General features: G+C 44.6%; 1 protein-coding gene across 1 annotated transcript in view; it reads right to left on the minus strand.

The window, feature by feature from the left end:
* LOC123276114 (ATP-binding cassette sub-family D member 2-like) overlaps window positions 1–12,592 on the minus strand; it is a 212,720-nt gene that overhangs the window by 136,511 nt on the left and 63,617 nt on the right. The gene's annotated exons all lie outside the window — the stretch shown is intronic.

Genomic DNA, 12,592 nt, shown 5'->3' on the forward strand with positions numbered 1-12,592 from the left:
GCCTTGGGCTGCCTGCTTTGACCTCTGCTCTGGAGACTAATTCTCCTGAGGTGAAAGGCTGCACGGTCGTGTTTAGGTAATGAGCTGCTTCTTGAGATGGGGACGGGACGTGTGTTTTATCGTGATTCATCGTACTTTGCATATAGGTTAGAAGTTTTTGAGTGTAAAAGATGTCACAGTAAAAAGAAAACATGAAAAAGTCGATAGACACTTTGCTTTAGAATTGCCTTATTTTCTAGCCAGCAGGAAGTTTTCTTTTTCACTTGTGAATCTGAAACTTTCAAGTTACTTATCTTGGAAAAGGGAATGAAAGCCCCAAGTTAAAAAGGAGCCTCTTTGTACAAAGTTTGAGTTGAGGGAGTTTAGACTATAACACCCCTGCCTTTCCAGGGCCCTCATGATGGGAAGTGATATTGCGTATCCACCCTTGTATTGGGACAGGGAAGTGTCCTTGGTCTCCTCTCTTTTCAGACCACACCCCTAGGTGATGTCAGCCCCATAACACCACCTCGTGGCTGATGGCTCCCAGTTTTCTGCCTCCAGTCCTGGCACTTCTTCATCCTTGCATCGATCTCTGCCTTGGATGTCTCCCTTAAATGTCCTGCTATCATTGAACTCCTGAACTTCATCCTGAAATGGGCCTCCTTTCCCTGTATTCTCTAGTGTATATGTCGGCCACCTTTGGCCTGTTGCCTGTTCTATGAAAAAGGTTTATTGGTGCCCCGTCCAGCACTAAGCCGCACAATTGAGTAGTTGTCACGGGGACCGTATGGCCCCCAGAGCCTATGCTATGTACTGTCTGGCCCTTTACAGAAAGAGTTGCCGACACTTGCCCTAGTGCATTGTGTGCCCCAGTGCCCACTAGTGCACTGAATGTCACCACACCTCCTGGGTCACCTGTCAGGCAAATAAATGTTCAGAACTGCACAGAAATTCTTCTAAGCACCTACCAGGTAGCTGTCTACTGTCAGTGTGAACATTTGTAAATCAGCCAGCTTGGATTTCACGTGGTCATTGGATACTCGCAGATGCACGGGCTGGAGTGGCTGCTTGAACCCCTGCCCAGCTGTTCCTTGAGGAAATTCATCAAAGTGTTCTGCTCTGCTAGATCTGGTGAGGGCTAGCATAGAGGGAGCCGGGCACAGGCATGGGGTCTCTGAGATGTGCTTGGGGCTCAGGGAAGGCTTCTCTGACATGTGACACTTGGGCAATCTTGCTAACAGGCAGGTAGAGATGTGGGGTGATAGAGAATTCCAAGAGGGAAGAAAAATTCTTAGGGGAGACCTAACACACTGGCAGTTTTATCCTTTAACTTAACATTTTTTGTCTATGGATTGGAAAAAGGCAATATCTGATTCTTAGCAGCAGAAAAACTCTACCCAGCTTTTATTTTTAAGTTAGGTAGTGAATGGCTGTGTATAGATCCACATGTTCTCAAGTCCAGAGTGACTGTGGTGTTTAACTCAGAAGCCCTTGGATACATTTCCATCCAATAGAAGGAGTAGGTTGGTTCTTCAAGGCTTTAAAAAACTTTAAAAGCAGCACACTCAACTTGTTTTGCTTAGCGTAAACTCATGGCCATCTTTCCCCAAAATAGACAGTTTTGTTATAGGACGTTGAAAATCTCTTGAAGCATCATTTCCCACACCGTTACTTGTAAGTTCTATAATTTTCATTATACTTGTTCATCTCCTCTTACAATCTTTTCAAAACTCTGACTGCTTTTGCATTTTTGGACTGCTAGGATGCATAATACTCCCCAAACCACCACAAGATGGCAGGACACAAATATATGACCACCACTGACTGTGAAGACCAACTGTTGGAGACAGGCAGCATTGATTGGCTTTGTTCTCATATGGGCAAGACAATCATTAGAAAGCTTCTGTGCCAGTTTGGGGGGATCACAGCTGGAGGACCACTGCAGTAGAATTTGGGGAGCCCTTCTAGGCAGAAACCTGAGAAAACTGGTGCTTTAGGAAGACAAGTCTGGGGGAAGGTGGAGTGAGGATTGTGGAGGAAGGGAAAGAGGAGAAGGTGAAAGGAGACCAGTGAGGAAGCTAGTGCAACAGGGTAAGAGAGAGGACGACAGCCAGAGCGAAGACAATGGCATTGGAGACTCATTGGAAAAAGTATTTAACACCATACATAGTGTTGGGGACAAAGAAGAAAGAAAGAGACGAGTCGAGGAGATTCGGGTTATGGCTGGATGTTATTTACTGAAAAGGTAACAGTGGTTCTTCATTCTTCCATTGTTTTAAAATGCTTCTGTTTTTAAACTTATAGTTCCTATATCTACCCTTTTGCTGGCTTCCTCTTCCAATGACATGACATTGTGTGTGTGTGTGTGTGTGAGTTTCAAGACCACCCTGTGTGAGTATCTGCGGATCTGTAAAGTGGTTTAAATCTGGGAGAGCTGCTGTCCTTCAGCTTTTCTTTTTCAGTTATTCTCTCCTATTTTCACATCAAAATGAATTTAGGTATCACTTCTTTTCTAGTTCTTAGAAAAATTCATTCATAATTTTGGTTGGTTTGGAGCTCATTCATCCAAATATTTATTGGGTTTGTGCTAGGGGCTAGGTCCTGAGGATACAAAAATAACTAAAACTCAGGCATTTATGGTTTAGTAAATCTGTGAACTAAGCCTTGGGGAGAATGGACATCTTGACAACATGACGCATCTCTTTATAGACACAGAGCTTTTATGTGGTTCGTAAGTTTTGTTGTTATTGTTGAGAATAGTGCCTAATTAGGTTAGCTGGTGAACATGGGTGACATTAACGTTTGTATATATTTATTTACTTTACAACGTATTTAACTCATATTGATAATTTTGTTACTTCTTTGAATTTCTATGTATATTATCTGTGCTACGTTTTTATTTCTTCTTTTCCTATTATTTATTTCAGTGCCTTCTTTTTCATTCCTTCTTTAATTGGTTAGACTCTCCAAACAAATGTGTAGCACATATTTGTTTGTAGCAATATTGTATAAAGGGCATGTGATTGCCCCCCATTGGGCATTCCAGAAAAGTGATGAGGAATGTGTAAGTCGTGCTGAAATGCAAATGTCTCATCTGAGTGGTTCCCTATGCAAATCTACAGGCATTTTTCCTCTCTTTTGGGCCACATCCCTTTTAGTATGTCTGATATTTGAACCTCATCCTGTGTCAGTCATAAGATTGGCAGGTGATCTTAAAGGCAGAATACTGAATTTCTAGTCATCCAACTCTATGGAGAAAATAGTGCAGTGGACTCAGATGAGGAAGGAATTGGAAGAGAAAGTTGAGAAATGGTGAGAGGAGTTTAAATGGTGCATATGTGGCAATACGTTCAGATAACTTCTAAAGAGGTGGTCAGCAGGTCACACGGCAGTGGACTTCTTTGGAGTCTTTGAATCTTAGAGCCGTCTTTAGGAATAGAAACCTTGTTTCCCGCTGATTTAGATGGAGCTCTGACAACCCTCTCCCCAGAAACAATCATCTACACTCAGAAATTGGCATATCATTTCATGGACTTCCTAGACATCCTCAAGCCCATGACAAGAACCCCAGGGTCAAAGAAAATCCATTTACGTGTTTGGGATCTCAAGAAGCCTACTCGTTATCAGAGATGATTAGCTACAGTCCCTATGCTGGGAACTGGTCTCTAGAGATATGCTGTTTATGGACGTGTACGTCCCACGTCTCTGTGTGTGTTGTCCTCTAGCCTCCAAAACACACACTTGAGGTCAATATGAGAGCCTTCCCCCAAAACACAGAAAAGCGATGGACTGCATATACTGCGGTGTTCCCCTAAGATTAGTACCATATAGCCTAGGTGTGTAGTAGGCTATACCATCTAGGTTTGTGTAAGTGCACTCTCTGATGTTCACATAACGACGAAATAACCTAAAGGCACATTTCTCAGAATGTGTGCCTGTCATTAAGCGACGCATGACAGTATATAGTGAGATCGTAGTGAGAAGATGGATCCTATACGACCACTAAAGAGAGCACACTAAGGAGATCCCGGGTCACTTCAACCACTGTAACGTACAAATACAGAGAGCACACCACCGTGCATTTGCTCTGGAGCCTCCGATGCCATCTGCACACAGTAGCTGACTATGCCGCAGTCAAACCAAGAGCTCAGGTGAGCCCAGCAGTGTCACCTGAGCTGTATCTCTTGGGCAGGAAGATCAGAAGGTACACGGGCCCTACAAACATTTGGGATCATATCTAAGAAATCTGAATTTAGTTGCCAGCTAGGGCCGCTGCTGGGAAATGACAGCTTCCATCACCTGGACATCTTGAGAACTCCCGATCTGGTGGGAATTAGAGTTCAGGCAAAACTCCATTAATCAGGGGTGACTGGGGCATCATTGCAGACTGACAATCTGAAGAACGTGTCCAGCCTCACTCATCAGGCTGTCCTGATTCCTTAAAGCTTTAAATGACATCTCCTTCCTCTCGGATCAAAGCCGAAGTCCCTTGCATCACACACTAGGCTTGGCAAGAGCTGGTTCCTTCTTCTTGTTCACTAGGTTCCAGCCGTACCAGCCTCCTTTCCATTTCTTGAAAACGTCAGGAGCCTTCCTGCCTCCAGGCCTTTGCACACTCTGTGCCCTCTTCCAGGGGCTCAGAACGGCTTGGCTAACCTAACTCCTCTTCGCTCTTCAAATAGCAACTCAGATGTCACTTCTTCTGGGAAATGTCTCCACACACCTAAAGGAAAAGTTTTCTTTAAGAAAAGTTTTCTTGTTAGTACCTATCGCTTGTCTCCACAGCAGTGAAGTATCTTTATCGGTGTCGTTCTCTTGCCTGTTTATGATCTGCCTCCACCGCTAGCCTGTAATCTCCCAGAGGGAAGCAGCTGTCCAGGATGCTTCCTCTGCTGTGGTATCCCTAGTGTTACACAGAGTCCTCGGAATACAAAAGTACTCAACAAATATTTGCAAAATGTCTGAATGAACCTTCAGAACATGCTTGCTCACGTTAAAACTAATCATCGATGAAACTGGAGCAGCTCAGTCCAACTCGACCCATTGCTGGCCCATAGCCAGGGCTCAATGAATATTTGTTGACCAACTGGCCAGTGTGGAAGGAAGTAATGGGAGATGTCCAGACAGGCTTATTGCCCTTGGTATCTCCTTTCCAGTCTACCTCCTCAGCCGCAAGCATCCCATAAACATCTGCATCCTATGGTCCTCTGGGATGCTCTCCAAATTCTGCCTCCAGGACACACCAGCTTTGTTTGGCTTTCTCTATGTTGCTGATTATCTACTTTAGTTCCTCTTCCTTCTCCTTGTGTGCTTGGTGGACCTGACGATTCTATTGCTGTTCCTTCGCTCTGCACTCTGCCACTGGAAACAAGTCCACCATCCTCTGGGACTCTGATATCAGTTCTTTTCTCTGTGTTCTGAAGCCCTGGACTAGTCCCGTTTTCTTGCTCAACTGGTCTTTAGAGACCACAGTCCAGACAAGAGAGTTCAAACATCACTCACAGGAGGGGAAGTCAGATGGTCATCATCTGCTGTGATTCCTATTGCTATTTTGGACATTTAACTGGTCGTCAATTAACTTATAAAACCAGAAAACAGACTGGCCTGCTTTATAAGTGTGCATCCAGGCAGAGCACTAAAGCCAGGCCTCTTTGCCTGGCCAGATGGGCTTTTTGTGGATGGGTTACTTTGGCCATTGGCCGCTGCAGGCATTGGCCGGTTATCATCCTCCAAGTGGCCAAGTGTGGTGTTGGCTTCATTTCCCGACAGGGTCTTGTCTGTGGGAAGAATTGTGAAGAGCCGAGGAAACCAATGGCCGTGGCTTCCTGGGACCCAGGAAAGAGTTAGGGCTCCTGCCCCCATCGCCTCTTGGCACTTCCTCCTGGGCATGTGGGCTGCTGTGCAGGCACGGTGGCTTCAGGCATATGCAACCCCCACTCCCAGGCATTAGCTGCAAGCACCTCTTTGTTTTCAAAAAGCTCATTCCTATTTCTCCAGTTTAGACAAAATACACAGAACAACCTGATGTGAACTTCTAGGGCAACGGGCTTCAACCTTCACTGCATATTAGAACCGGCCGAGAAGACTGAAAAATTCCGGAGCTCAGCCCCATTTAGGCCAAAGAAAAGAGACTCCAGGCCTCAGTGTCTGGACGGCTCCTCAAGTGATTCCAGTGCCCACCAAGGTGGAGCCCCGTTGACCCAGGCAGCGCCTCTCCCAGTCGCTTGTGCATAAGAATCCTCCATGGGATGCATTACAACACAGCTTCTGAAGCCCCAGCCCCAGAATGTGGAGTCAGTGTTTCTAGGGCTGGGCCTGAGAGGAGGCATTGTTAACGAGCCCCAGGTGATGCTGCTGCTGCCTGTCCATGGACCACACACTGAGCAGCTCTGTTCCAGAGCTTTGCTACTCAGTGTGCAGTCCGTGGATCAGGAGCCTGGGCATCACCCAGGACCTCATTAGAAATTAAAAATCTTGAGCTGTCTCAGACCTGTTACATCAGCATCCGTGTTTTAAAAAGGGCTCTAGGAAATCTAGTTGCACAGCAAGGATCGAAAAGCATTAACACGTAGGGTGCAGACGTGCAGCCCCTGGGCTAAAGTTAGCTGGCAGATGTATACCACCTGGCTTACACAGTATTTTTTAAAATTTGGAATTAATTTACACTTTAAAATTGGGATTTCTGACTTCTCTTGAAAAACTGGAAGATCTAGCAATACTGGGCATCCGTTCTCACGTGGTGGTTCTGATCTGGATGAAATGGAGATGGAGGTCACGCTTTAAGGTCCATACCTCTGTTTTACACACGAGTTGTTCCTATACCCAGAGTGTCCCCAAGCAAGATCCCTGGAGCAGCAGCACTAACATCAGTGGGGAACTTGTTAGAAATACAAACTTTCAGGCCCCACTCTAGACCCAAACGCTTGATGAATTACCAGGCATTTCAGGAGAGAGTGGAATTCTGCGTGGATTTCACCAGGATCAAAATCCCATCATGAGCTCCATAATTATGTGGAGAAAGTTCAACCAAGATCCATGGGTGACTGATGTTTTGCAGGTGAGAGAGACCAAGGGAAAAGGCTAGTGTGTGTGGGATGGAGCCTCCACAGCTTGCTTCCTCCGGCAGCCCGACACCTCCCAGCTGCAGGCTCACCTCTGCGCCCATCCTGAGCCAACGAGCTGGGCTGAGACTTGGTGTCTGGATAACCCACCCTGAGCCTGGGCGTTCACAGGCTCATAAGACAGACTGCTGCTACTTTCACCACATCAGCCCAATCCACATACAGCGTCTTCTGCCTCAGTTTCCCTAGCAGGCATTTGAGATCTGAATGGACAGATCCACAGCCAATGCCATTGCCATCTGCCTGTGCTGACTTTGGGTACTGCCTGCTGCCTGGGCTCCCCTGATCTCACCCTCTCCATTGGATTGGGCTCCTCAGGTCACGCTATTTCCTCAGTGGAGCTTGAAACTGCCGCCCCCGTTGAGACACTGTACATTTGGGACTGAGCCAGCTGTAGAGTGAGGTCAGTTTCCTTGACCCCTGCCTCTCTCCCTGTCTACACTGGCTGAATTCCTGGTGTCCCAAGATGCCTATGACCAGAGCCTGCCCAAGTAATAGCAGAGGACTGGGGACATATGGCCTTTGGAGGGGAAACTGTGATGTGACCACACACTATTCTTATGGTAAGAGACGTGGCTGCACAGAAAGTTCACACCAAGATCTTGTTTTTCTTGGTCGGGAGCAGAACATGCATAGAAACAGCAGTGAAAGCGAGGCTGGGAGAGAAAATGTTTTCCTAAAGGTGACGATAGATCCGTGTTGGGCTGAATTGCAGAAGGATTCCTCAGGAACTGTTGCTCTGGCAGTTTTTAAAGAGTGAGTCAGCAAGAATGACTCTGCCTCCTGGGATTCATTAGGTTTAATACTGGTGAAAACAGGGTTGGACTATGTAATTTTTCAGAATTACTTCTAAGCAGAGGAGTCAGGCAATAATGATATTAATAATAATAGCAGTATCATCTTTTGAGTGACAGACACTCTTCTAGGTTGTTTCTATACATTCTCAGGGCTCAGCAAACTTCTGCCATAAAGGGCCAGAGAGTAAATATTTTAGGTTTTGTAGGCTACATGGTCTCAGTTGTAACGACGCAAGTCTGCCCTCGAGACACAAAAGCAGCCACAGATAATAAGTAAACAGATGTAGGTGCCTGTGTTCCAATAAAACTTTATTTATAAAAACAGATTTGGCACACGAGCTGTATTTGCTAACTCCTGCATTATCTATTGACCCCATGATACTGTGAAGTAGGTACTTTTACTGTTCCCCGTTTTACAGATAAAGGAACTGAGTCTCAGAGAGATGAGGTAACTCGCATGAGATCCCAGAGCAAAAAGTGGTTTCCAACTCAGTATTCCAACTCAAGATTTCCTACGCTATCATGGCTGGGTGAACACTTTCATGCCCAGAGGAGTTTCATCATTCTGGCTCCTCATGTCCCAAGTTCAGTTCTTCAATTATTTCACAATTATCGGGCAGCCTCGACACAACTCTCATGGTCTATCATTTCATTTAACTATCAGGATGGCTGCAGGAGGTAGTTCCCGTTTCCCCATTTTGAGCCTGTGGTCCCCAGAGGATAAGGCAGGATTGTCAAGGTCCACCCTAAGAGAGCAGCTGAGCTTGGAGTCAGACTCGGGGCTGTCTGAGCCTAAGTTCAGTGATCTTCCCTCCAGACCTGTTGCCTCCAGATTTTTAAAATCTTTCACAGTTTTTGAATTATCAAGTTGTACATGCCTTTTGTACAGGAATTGGAGTGATCATAAAGTTAATGACAAAAAATCACTCATGATCCACCACCCCAAAAATAGCCTTTGCTACTAATCTGATGCTTTTTCTCTATCTTGATCCATGCTCATTCTCCCACACAATGACATACTAAATGAAATATTTCATATAATTGTTACTTATCACATAAGATTGGGGGCATTTTCTTATGTTATAAAATTTTAAGAAAATCACCATTTTAATGAGCGCATATTTTTTCATCATTGGATATAAGAATTTTTAAACAATTTAGATACTTTCTATTTTTCTTATCATAAATGCTTTGATAACATTCTTGTACATAAGAGTATGAATCTCCGATTATTTCCCCAAGATAAATTCATAAAAGGAAAATTATTGTTTCAAAGTGTATTATATTTTAAAAGTTATTGCAGATTGGGTTTTTTAGAAATTTGTACTCATTTAGCATCCCGTCACTAGGTCAGATATAGCTAAGCCCAAATCAACAATTTTTTTAAATTAGATAATTTTGTGGGCTAAACTATTACAGTTCTAGTTTGATTTTTATTAAGTAATGAGGCTTTGGGGTTTCTTATTGATTTGTCAGAGTTGTTTATATATTAAGGACTTGTTTTTCTGGCAAATATTACTCCCAGGTTTTTATTCGCCTTTAAAATAAAAATAAACTCATCTCTATTAACTTGTCACCTTATTCACTGCAAAGCATACTCAGATCATTAGCATTCAACACATTCAGCAGCAAGAGGAGTAGGAACAACAAAGGGTTTCTTCTGTGAGTAGAATTTGCCAGGTGGCTGGGAATCACAAGCAGAGGCTTAGCCGCAACCCCCATCTCTCTGGTACAGACCGCAGACTTGCCGGGCTGTGCTTCCACACGTGTGACTCCAGGGTAGGAATCAGCCAGGACCGGAGGCAGCTCGGAGACACAGAGAGGACCTTTGAGGCTCATTATAAGCAGTGAGCAAGGAGCTGTCTTTGTTCAAAGAACAGCCGCAAGGCACTGAGCACCTCACCATTATTTCAAATAAGGACAAGGAGGAGAAGAACAATGTCATGAAAACCTCTTTTAGAAGACTATGAAATTGAAGGCTGGCGAGAACTTCATTTTCATACTCTTGGGTAAAGGCAGAGAAAAAAATGCTTTCAGGCCTGCCGTTTTCTCCCCTCAATCCTCAAGATTATTTTGAGGAAAAATAGTCCTTCATGTCCGGTAAATCCCTTCTTTGGGAACAATAATATTTCACTTTATGTTAGATTGGGCTAGGGTGGCATTTCCAATCTTAGCACTAATGACAATTGGGGCTGGATAATTATTTGTTCCTGGAAACGAAAGAATGAATAAGTGAGTGATCTAATAGTTTGCACTCAAATATTTGAAGAATTGTGATATGAGAATTCACCTTTTGTCCCCCTTGTCGGTGCCTACAGCTGAATTAATTACAGGGAGAAAGATACTGGGATCCGTGTGAGGAGTCTCTGCCATAATGACAACTAGGCAACAACGGAATGGTCTCACTCCAGGATGAATAAGCTCGTGCTCACTGGAGGCAGTCAAGGAGAGGCTGGATTGTTCTCAGGCAGCATGCTGTGCAAGACACTCACACAAAAGATGGGGAGTTCAAAGTTCAAGGGCATTTTCTATCCCTGAGAATCTATAAATCTGTGTTTCCTGCCATCTTTCTTTTTTAATATTTCATATTCAGGTATTATTTCCCCTACAGGAACTTCTTTCTTTTAAAACAGAAGATAAACTTTTCTAGAGTGCTCAAAAATCGTCACACACACTGCAAAAACTGGCTTTTTGGGAGCTCCACAGAGAAAACATGCTTGAAGAAGTAGAGTGAGGGATTTTCTGCAAAAAGTGACTACATTTCCCCTAGCCGAGGACGGGAAGATTTTCACGGTCCCTCTCAGATACCGTGGGGTTGACAATGGGCAATGGAGCCGGTTCACTAGGGGGAAGGGCGCAGCAAGTGTGTGGGGGGGGTATACTGCCCTCCTAGACAGCGTCCACAATCAGTGCTGCAGATCTTTGTTGACATTCCAGGCCTACCCCGAACTGAGGTCTAGCTTCCTGGAGCCCTGCATCTTCTGAAGGGCTGGCTCCTTTTCCTCTTCCCTCCAGAAGCCATGGTGACCAGAGGCATGGCTTAGCAGGAGCTATGTTTCAGCAAAGGACATGTGTCAGCAGGAGATGTAAGTCAGCAGGACCCATGGACGAGCAGGAGCAAAGGGTCAGAAAGAACTGTGGATCTCTAGAAACCATGAGTCAGCACGAGCCATGAGTCAGCAGAGGCCACAGGTCAAAAGGAGACAGGTTTCAGTAGGAGCTTTTGTTCATCAGGAGCCATGGGTCCGTAGGAACTACTGTCAGCAGGAACCGTACATCAGCCAGAGACAGTCAGCAGTTGGTGGTGGGGTAGAGGATAATAGACACACAGGAAGAGGGCAGCACCAGACTTTGAGGTGGCTGATGCCATAAGCAAAAGCTACAGGGTACCAAGAAGCTAAGGAGAGAGCATTAAGTAACAATAGGATCGATAAAATGTAGAGAGTAAGTCAGTCACTGTTATGACGAGGTGGGGAGCAATGTGTTTCAGAGGGGGGCAGCATAGCCTAGTGTCTGTAGGAGCATGGACTCCTGGATGAGCTGATCTTGAACAACATTCTAGTCTCTCCTAATTTCCCAGGTATCCTTAGCATAAACCCCTATTACTAAGTATGTCTTTAGGTTGGATGCTAAAAAGGGAAATTCTTGAGACAAAGTATAAAGAGTTATTTTTTTAAGGTTCTTAGTATATATTGCTAAACGACTTTTCAAGGATTTGTATAAATTTGCTCTCTCCCACCTTCTAATTAAAATACTTATAAAAATGTATTCCAAAAGGTATGAAATTTTAAGGCAGGCTGAAAGCTGTTAGTATAGCTATCTATCAGGAGAAATTTCGAGTATAAAAAGTTCAGGTAGATGCTTGATGTAGAGCAAGAGGGCAAAGGAGACTGATATTTGCCATTGTGACTGTGCCTCTCTACCCTGTGAGTCAGAACTCTGGAGTTTCAAGGGAAAGAATCCAATTCAATTAAGACTGGCTTAATTCAATAAAATAATTTCTAAGGGCTTGTAGCTTGCACATCTAGACAGTAGTGGGGTAGATTTCAGGTGCAGCTGGATCCAGGAGCTTGAAGATGTCAGTCACGACAAACACATCAACTCTTTATGATCTGCCCCAGCTCTGATGGTTGAAAGCCCCGATTGGCCAGGTCAGGCCCCTGTCATGTGCCCACTCTTGGAACCAGATAGATGTTGAGGGAATTCCTGACCCCCCATCCCACTCCAAGCTACATGACTTGGAAGGGATGGTTTTTAAATGGAGATCAAATAGGCGAATCAAAACAGATGACCACAGGCCCGTCTTACAGACATGGGGTCTTCAGGACACCCTTCAACTGGGGAGAAGCTGCATTTGAAAATGTTCAGAATGACTTGAACCTTCCCATCAGTTATTTCCATTTCATGCACCTTCTAGAATCTAGGCTATCATTTTCAATGTTACAATGTTACAGGCTGGGGAAGGAGGGGATGTACTTGCCTGTTGCATCCAAGATGTGGAGTCCACAGAGATAACAGCCTGTGCCTGGAACAGCCTTAGGAACAACGCGTGAAAACTTCTTTGACGCGTCATTTTAAATAACAGCATAATAGTCTGGTACTTTTTAAAGATTTTACTTTTCCTTTTTTCTCCCCAAAGCCCCCAGGTACACAGTCGTGTATTTTTAGTTGCGGGTCCTTCTAGTTGTGGCA

Source organism: Equus asinus, unplaced genomic scaffold, assembly GCF_041296235.1.
Source record: "Equus asinus isolate D_3611 breed Donkey unplaced genomic scaffold, EquAss-T2T_v2 contig_197, whole genome shotgun sequence".
NCBI lineage: Eukaryota > Metazoa > Chordata > Mammalia > Perissodactyla > Equidae > Equus > Equus asinus.